The sequence below is a fragment of the Atta colombica genome, unplaced genomic scaffold, assembly GCF_001594045.1.
Source record: "Atta colombica isolate Treedump-2 unplaced genomic scaffold, Acol1.0 scaffold69, whole genome shotgun sequence".
NCBI lineage: Eukaryota > Metazoa > Arthropoda > Insecta > Hymenoptera > Formicidae > Atta > Atta colombica.
In genome coordinates, this window is record NW_017259560.1 from 819,051 (window position 1) to 828,792 (window position 9,742).

Consider the following 9,742-nt stretch of genomic DNA (forward strand, 5'->3'; position numbering starts at 1 on the left):
TGTATGAATAAAAAATGTTAAAAAAATACAAAAATTTAAGAAGAAGAAAGGTTCTTGAGATTTTATTTTAATATATATATTGTTTCATCTTTCTTCTACAGCCACCTATACTTTGAATTATATTTCTTCCTTAGAGAACAGGCATTATTGCATGAAGTTGGTACATTGGATGTCGTTGATGTCATAGAAGAATAAGGGCTGAAATACATTGTTGGTTACGTAGCATACAGATTTATGCATAAATATAAAGATTTAAGAACTCCTTCTGAAATGTTAGTTAATCTAGAAAATGATTGGATTAACTATATTTTTAGAGGATGATTAATTAGTCTTCCCATTTATATGAAGTTGCGAAAGCGAATATCGAGTTTCAGTTATTTCGTGAAACTTTATTCGAAAAAATCCATGGATCTTCAAAATAGTAACCGATAAGATTCAGGAAAATATACAGATTCCGCGAGAAGTATTGTTATGCTTAGTACATACACGTACTTACATACGTATTAGAATCATCAAACAAATTTCTGCAGAAAATCAAAGAGTAAAGCGCAATAAAAAAAATTTTCGAAATTTACAAATCGTAAAGTTACTACATTTTAAATGTAAATTTCTTTTTATTATTTATTATTACATTAAATGTTTCTTTTATTGATTAATTATTTTATGTTTTTTGTTCTTTTTGAAATTAAAAAATATATCTTTTTTTGTAACATTTATTCACTGTAGTTATCATTCCACTTTCTTCCCTTATTATATGCATTTGAATTGCCCAAGATGGCTGAGTTCAGTGTCGCTCTCTCATTGGCCAATGAAAATGTACAAGAATACCTGCTTAATAGCACATCTTGTTCCACCACGGTAGCTATTTTACAGCGAGTTGCGTCAGATCGAGATTATCGGAATTCAATAAGGGCTGAATCAATCAAATTCTAAGAGGCTCCGCATAAAAGAAAAAGGAAACAGAAAATAGAGAATAAGAATTTCAACCTAAGAAACTGTGTATTTCACAATATATGATTTCTGATAGGTTGAAATTCTTATTCTCTATTCTCTGTTTCTTTTATTATGCGGAGCCCCTAAGTGTGCTCAATCGATCGCTCGGTATATAATGAAAGTATTTTTATTTTTTCTCTACGTACTCTAGCGAAGATATTGCGACGCAAATACGAATCTAAAACTTTTAATAAGAAAAAATTAAGAAACGTCGTCGTCGCCGTTATAGAGTAATGTTCTTTTGGAATTTTTGATGCAAAAGGCAAATGTGGCGCTAGCAATGCATGGTCACATCACACATGAGGTACATTTCACGCATATGATGTGCATCATTTATTCTTGTTTAATTCGATGAACAAGGATAAATGATCATGCACATCATGCGTGAAACGGAATGCATCTATCAGCGAATGTTGCGAGCGCTGCGACGGTTCTGCACATTTTACACATTCTATACTCTGCAGATATTGTAAGTTAAAATTATTGTTTTTTACAGTCACGCGATCGCAGAGGAGTTGAATAAATACGATTGTGGCTAAAGCTATATTATATATAATATTGGGTTCCAGTTACCTCAAATATTGATAAAAATACTTTTAGTCGATGTATTTTCGTGTAATTAAATGTCTATTATCCAATATCGAGATTGTCGTTAAGGAATTGTGACCATATTTGTACGGCATTCTTAATCGGGTTTAATAACAGTGATAAAAATACATCCAATTGTTACGTTTTTGCATAAAAATAAGTAAAAGTTTGATAAAAAAAATATCGCTCTGCCTCATGAACCGTGATTAGTTATTGAAGTCGATGACTATTCCGGTTTAGAAGTGGTCACAGCGATGAAATATTGCGATGCAAGCATACACTGCAGACACTGCAGTAAAATTTGTAGTTCCCTGCTTTAGGGCCAGTATTTATAATCAGATCTTATAAAGATTATGCGTTTCATGGGTTTTCTCCGTGTCCAGATCCATTCTTGGAATGCCAACATTTCGTGAACTTTGCAGTCCGCTTCATCAGAACGAGGAGTAACGTGATATTGAGCTGTTCCTTCGGTCGTTCCTTCTATATATTATGCTACTTGTTGAAGTGGTGAAGGGAAAGAAAAGAATTATGGGTGGGAGGAGGGGGGGAGAATAGTTTTCCATATTTTACTTATATTGCAGCCATTATCTCTATTTAGATTGTTAGGGCGTTTTTGTATCTCTATAGCTTCTCTATACTTTCTTGGAAAGTATGATGTAATGTTGGCTATTATGGTCGTCAAACAGTATTTGATGTTCTGTTTCGTTCGATGTTGTGTCCTGATAATGCTGATTGCGTGACGTGTTTTTAACCTGACATCACGTTTGATATATTTTTATCCATAGGTTGACCATTCTCCTAGTTTCTCCAATGTATACTTGCCCGCAGGAACAAGAGTTGTATCCTGAGGAGCTGAATGGAGATCTTTGATTTTTAGCGTTTCTTAACGTTTGTCTTTTTGGTTTAAAGAATAGTTCGGATATTGTATTTGTTTAATATCCAATATGATCTGTTATTCCTTTGACATATGAGAGAATGGATAGAATCCTTTCGTTTGATTGTGTGTCAAAGACCGTTGTCTGTTTGCATGTTTATTGATTGTTTTGATTATGTCTTTTTTGTCGTATCCGTTTTTCTGTAAAGCTATTTTTAAATGAGTTCTATCTAGATGTTCTTTGTCAGAGATGATGAAAGCTCTATGTACGTGAATTGATTGCAGACTATTTTTGTGCTGGGTGGAAGTGTGATTCGGCATGTAGGGTATCTATCTGTGTGTATTGGTTTTCTGTACACTTGATAGCCTAAGGTATCATTAGTTTTCTTAAAGACAAGAACAGATAAGAAGGGGGGGTTTTCGTTTTTCTCTATGTCTATAGTGAAATGGATATTTGTTTGGATGTTGGTTGATAAGGAATTTACGCAATTCGACTGTGTCATGTCTCCATCACGAATGTGTCGTCTACATAACGGAATCAAACTTTTTAATTTTTTAAGAGTTCTTCTGAAGGCTCTTTCTCAAAATGCTCCATGAAGATGTTGCATTTTGCATTACATTACAGAAGAAACATCAGGTGTATAAGCTTAAATCCGCTATTTGCTCATAGGTAGCATTAGTGAGCGTACAAAGCTACCCTGGGCACACAACACACTTTTTTTTATGTGTTTGACATCTCTCAACATTAACCAGCACACATCATCAACAATTTCATGCAACAACATACATTTTTTCTTTCGTAATCATGTCTAGTTTTTTGCTTAAAAAAAGCATATGCGGGAAGCTTTGCTTTTCTGTTTCAATTTGAAGAAATTGGCTGCATCGAATGCTTATGGAAGCCTATGGCAACAATGCTTTATCGAAGACAACATGCAGAGATTGGTTTCGCTGGTTCAATGACGACAATTTTGAGTGATAAGAAGCATGAAAATCGGCCCAGAAAGATTGAAGACTGTCAATTGCTCTTTTGGACGAGGACGATACCCAATCGCAAAAAATGTTTACCGAGCAATTGGGTGTTTCTCAAGCAGTCATTTTCATGGCTACATGCCATGGGGAAGGTTCAAAAGATCGGTGCCGCATGAACTGAATGATAGGCAGATGGAGCGATGCCAAAACACATACCACATTCTGCTTGCCAGACAAAAAAGAAAGTCGTTCCTGCATCGGATTGTGACAGGGAATGAAAAGTGGATCTATTTTCAGAATCCTAAACGCAAGAAATTTTAGGTTGATCCCGCCCAACCATCAATATTTTCCTCAAGATCAAATCGCTTCGGACGGAAGACGATGCTGTGAGTTTGGTGGGATCATAAGGGTGTCATCTACTACGAGCTGTTAAAACCTGGTGAAATGCTCACCGCTATCACCAACAACTGATCAAATTGCACCGTGCTTTGCGTGAAAAAAGGCTGCATTATCGGAAAAGACATGACAAGCTCATTTTCCTCCACGACAACCATCGCACACGTCAACAATGATCCAAAACTACTTAGAGACATTCAACTGGGAAGTGCTACCCCATCCCACTTATTCACCTGGCACCTTCTGACTATCACCTGTTTTCGTTGATAGGCCAAAAAACCAAACATTAAACAAGAGCGATTGTCCCTCCAAGATCTAAACAAGGACACAGACATCGTACTTTCAGTCAAAGACAACATGACACAATAGTCATGAACACATCAGACTATAAGAAAAAGATGAAGATCTTCTCTCGGACAAAGCATACAAAAAGCTTGACAAAGATCCAATTAATACAATCGCGCAGAATACTAAGATCCTGGAAAAAAGCAACATTCCCAGTAAAACCAAATTTCAAATCAACATTAAAACCTACAAATTTGTCCCACCAAGACTATACAGTCCAAAAGTACCAAAAGTACACAAACCAAACATCCCATTCACCAATTGCTAGCGCCAATTGCTACAGTTCCCGACATATAACTTATCCTGTTTCCTAGCACAAACCCTCATTGAAAAATCTGAATCAAATAATTAACTCAATGAACTTCATATAAAAGATTCAAAAAATCCAACTACATCCCACAGACCTGCTTGTAAGTTTCGATGTAGAATCTCTTTTCACACAAGTCCCAATAAAAGACATTAAACATAATAAAGGCCTTACATGAAGTCCCCTCCGACTTCATCCCGCTAATAAAACATTGCTTAACACCCATTTCTCCTATAACAATTTTAAATTATAAACAATTTTATAAACCAATTTTATAAATAAATTTCAGGAGCGGCAGTGGGCTCTCTGATTTCTCTTGTAATCGCCAACATCTTCATGGAGCATTTTGAGAAAGAAACCCTCAAAAAAACACTTAAAAAGAACCAGAAGTTTGGTTCCGTTATGTAGACAACACATTCGTGATATAGAGCCGAACTCCGTAAATTCCTTATTTTCTTTAACAATCAACATCCACTTCATTATAAACATACTATAGAGGAAAACGGAAAACTCCCCTTCTTAGATGTTCTTGTCTCTAAGAATGCTGACTTTAGGCATCAAGTGTATAGAAAACCAACACACACAGATAGATACCCTACATGCCGAGTCACACCTCCAACCAGCACTAAAACAGTCTGCAATCAATTCACTTGTACATAGAGGTTTCACCATCTCTGACAAAGAATATCTAGACAGAACTTAATCATTTAAAAATAACTTTACAGAAAAACGGACATGAAAAAAGACATAATCAAAACAATCAAAAAACAAGACAACGGTCTCTGACACACAATCAAATGAAAGAATTTTATCCATTCTCTCATATGTCAAAGGAACAATAGATCAGATTGGCAGGATATTAAACAAATGCAGTATCCAACTATCTTTAAATCACCCAAAAAGATAGGACAAATCTTAAGAAATCTTAAAGATCAAAGACCTCCACTCAGCTCCGCAAGAGTATACAAAATACCTTGTTTCTGCGGGTTTCTGCGGGCAAGTATACATTGGAGAAACTGAGAGAATGGTCAACTTACGGATAAAAGAACATCAACGTGATATCAGGTTAAAACACATCACGCAATCAGCATTATCAGAACATCAAATACTGTTTGACAAAACGACTAACACATTTTGACAATAGCCAACATTACGTTATATTTTCCAAAGTATAGAGATACAAAAACACCCTAACAATCTAAATAGAGATAATGGCTACAATATAAATAAAATATGGAAAACTATTCTCCTAGTTATTGAAGACTGATCGATTTCCCCTACCTTTCCCTTCTCTTCCCACTCACAATTCTTTTCTTTTTCTTTACTACTCCAACAAGTAGCATAATATATAAAAAGAACGACTCAGAAGAACAACTCAGTATCAAACTACTCCTCGCTCTGGTGAAGTGGACTGCAAGGTTCACGAAACGTTGGCATTCCAAGAATGAATCTGGACACGGATAAAATCCGCGAAACGCATAATCTTTATGTAGAAAGCATCGTGGAAGTCTCAAGAATATAATCAGATCTTATATTCAGATCTTATATTCAAGACCATTTTTTTAAGTATGGTCTTAAGAAGTTACGAACCAATCAGAGGACTGCATTAGCGTCTTAAAACATTACTTCTTAAAATAAGAATCGATTATGAATGCTAGATCTATCGATTATGAATACTAGTATTATCAATACTATAGTATTATCAATTATAGTATTATCAATACTAGATCTACCGGAATAGCGGCTCGTATTGATTCCGCATTCGCGAGTTCCGCTCAATGGGACATAGAAAAATTCCTGCGGATTGGAAATCACATATACTTACAGGGACATTGCCAACTGTTTTGTATACTCATTTTAATTTTAATTTTCACCTTTTTGTATATTATATATACGACATTCATGTTCTATCATATTAACGGTATTTATCTAGAGACTTAATTAATTACCTTTAGGATTATGTTCGGATTCTCACCCGAATGCTACCCAGATGTTACTCTATTCTAGTTTTTTATCGAATATTAAACAAGAATGACATAGCACCCGAAAAACACCCAGGTGGGAATCCGAGCATGCCTGAGCATGTTGATCAAGGTCCTAGGTACAATAGAAAGAATAAGAAATTAGGAATAAAGAATAAATGATTTCAACCTATCAGAAATCGTGTATTCCCATGTATCCGATTTCTGATAGATTGAAATTGTTTATTTTTTACACCTAATTTCTTATTTCTTCTATTGTGCGCAGGTCCTAACTATGTGCTTAGGAGATAATTTTTTCCGTTTAAACCAATTTAACGAGGTTAGTCTTTATGAGTTGTACATGTACAGCTGATCACAGAAAGATTGCAACATTTTTTCTTCGATGCTATCTACAGCTAAACTGATACATACACTTACCTAAAATAAATATATGTCGTTTATCTTTTTATGTACATTAGTAATTGCATTACTTAATCGCTATATTATACAATAAGAAAACACAAAAATATTAATACTTGCTTATCTCATCCTGACGGAATTCATAATTCCTATACTGGAGTAAATAGAGTATGACGGAACTGGTCAACTAGAACGAACGGAACATATGTTAGAGGTAATAATCGAGATGAATGTCGCTTCTCTCATATATAGGATTCTACTCACTACGTTGTTATTTCACCAGTTTTGTTGAAACGTGAACTTCCAATAACCATGTAGTGTAAGGAACGCATCGCAGATGCGCGACTTTGCACAACTAATCATAAATCATTATTTCATAAATTACAATCACATTAAGACTAATTTCATAAATTTTAACATCTTTAATTATTTTCATTTTGAGAAATGCATTTAATTCTATACTTAGATACATGAATAAAAAATGATTGACAAATACAATATTTAAATGTCATTTATGGACTTGCTGTTGATTTCTCTTACGCTCATTGTGCTCCAGAGAGATGAAGGGATTCAAAACGCATGAAAACTGCGGAACGCTTGTGATTGATTTTGCTCTCGTTTCGCTGCGTGGGTTTGCACCTTGAAAATGTGGTCCCACGGTGCGCAATTGGCGGAACACCGCTCATGATTGATCATGGCTTCATTCAGCTGATTTCGTTCCGTTAAAATATGTTTTCCTATGTTCTACGGAGCGAAATTTCCAGAATGCGCAATTAGCGCTGATCAATCACAAGAGCCCGTAGATCACTCATTAGATCCACCGGAAGCGTTTGTCATTGGCTCATATTGATTGCGCATCTGCAAGTTTCGCTCCATGGGACATAAGAAACTAATTACTGCAGATTGGAAATCACACATACACGCGGGGACAGTGTCCTGTTTTCATTTTTTGTATCCATTTTGATTTTTATTTACATTTTCGTACCCTTCTATATATTATATTCTAAAAGTAATCGTAACAAGATTCCTTCTAATAACAAATTAATTGATAAATCATAAATTAATCTAGGGCAATTAAAAATCCGCGCTGTAATCGATGCGCTTAAATTACTGGACAAATTAATTACCTCAATAAATTACTTCAATATATAAAAATGTATTTATAATTGGATACAAATACGTTTCGGTTAAATTTAGCCTTCTTCAGCTTAATCATTTACAATAGAAAAAACCAACTGCACATGTGAAACCCTCGGCTATCTCTCACAATATTATCCATGACCAGTTGATACGCTGGATGGTCTCATGGGGATCGAGACATAAAATCATACATTTATGAGAACAAATAGAATATATATAAGTTATAATTAAAATGAAAGATATCTCAGGAAGCACACATGCAGAAATAATTACACAGGTTTAAAACCTCGACCAGATTGTGTTACTAATATATTCACTATGATAACGACTACTATAAAAATATCGATCAATATCGTTATGTTAACGATCTTAGCGGTTGCGAGTCTCAAGTTACACTAATACAAATATACATGATAGTTTCTAAAGTCAAACATTGTTGTCGCTATTGTACATAATAATGTGTCAAGTTAAAAAACAATCATAACAAGGACTCAATAATTCCATCTGTATTTAAATTGATTCCGTACTTTTTGTCGTTTTATATATATCATTTCAGAAATCAGTCACTCATTATAATTCTTCTCATTATTTAGAACTTCTACCTTATCCCAATTGAAATTATAATTGTGTCTCTTATGTTCAGACAGCACAGAGTTTGTTGATTTAGATCTATTGATGTCATTTTTATGTTCAGATATCCTTATCTTTATCTGCTAATCTATCCCACATAAGAAGCGTCACACTCGTTACATGATATCTGTATACTACATTCTTTTTCATGCAGAAATCAGATCTTTATGTGTTTTAATCATTGTGCATAACTTATTAAGACTGAAATATGAGAGCTTTACAATAGAATTATTTATAATGTTTATAAATTTTTCCGAAATTGATTCTGTGTAAAGAATTGTAAACCGTGTAATTTTATCCCTAGCATTTTCAGATGATTTTTTATTATTATGATTATCTATGTTTCTTTTAGTTAATCTCTTGATTCTTAATCATTATCAAAAATTAACTTTAATGGATAATTTTTAATGGATAAATTGTCTAAAAGAATCCTAATAATGTGATCGAAATTTCTCTTATGAAAATCTGGATGTGAAATTAATATAACTCTATCAACTATTCCAAAAATTATGCCCTTCTTATGCGAGAGCGTACTATATATTTTAAAACTAAATTCTCTGCTTCACAAACATAAATAAATTTACTGCTTTAAAAACACAAATTCACTACTAATGTAAAGAATTTGTGTTTAAAGTTATGTATTAATATAAGTTATGTATTTGTAAATGTTACCGGTAATTATTATTCTTCGAAAAAAGTGAATGTATCAAATGAAAAATTAAAACACAGATATTACAATGTTAACTAATCAAATTAAAAAATAAAACATAAATGGTACTGTTTCTTGTTATTTAAACTTACTTTTTAAAAAAAGATAAAAAAAGTGCTAAGCATGCCTGTTTTTCGTGAAGAATCATTTGGGTCGGTTTTACCAACGCCAATTACTTAATTAGCCGTGGAACTGACTAATTGTGTTTAGAGTTTAGTAAAATTGACCACTTATGGTTACTCTTTGAAAGAAATCAATGTATCAAATGAAAAATTAAAACCCAGATGCTACAATCTTAACTAATCAAGTTAAATTCTATCAAGTTAAATTCTATCAAATTAAAGAGTAGAACACAAATGGTATTGTTTCTTGTTATTTTCTTAACTCTATATCATTCAACTCTATATATA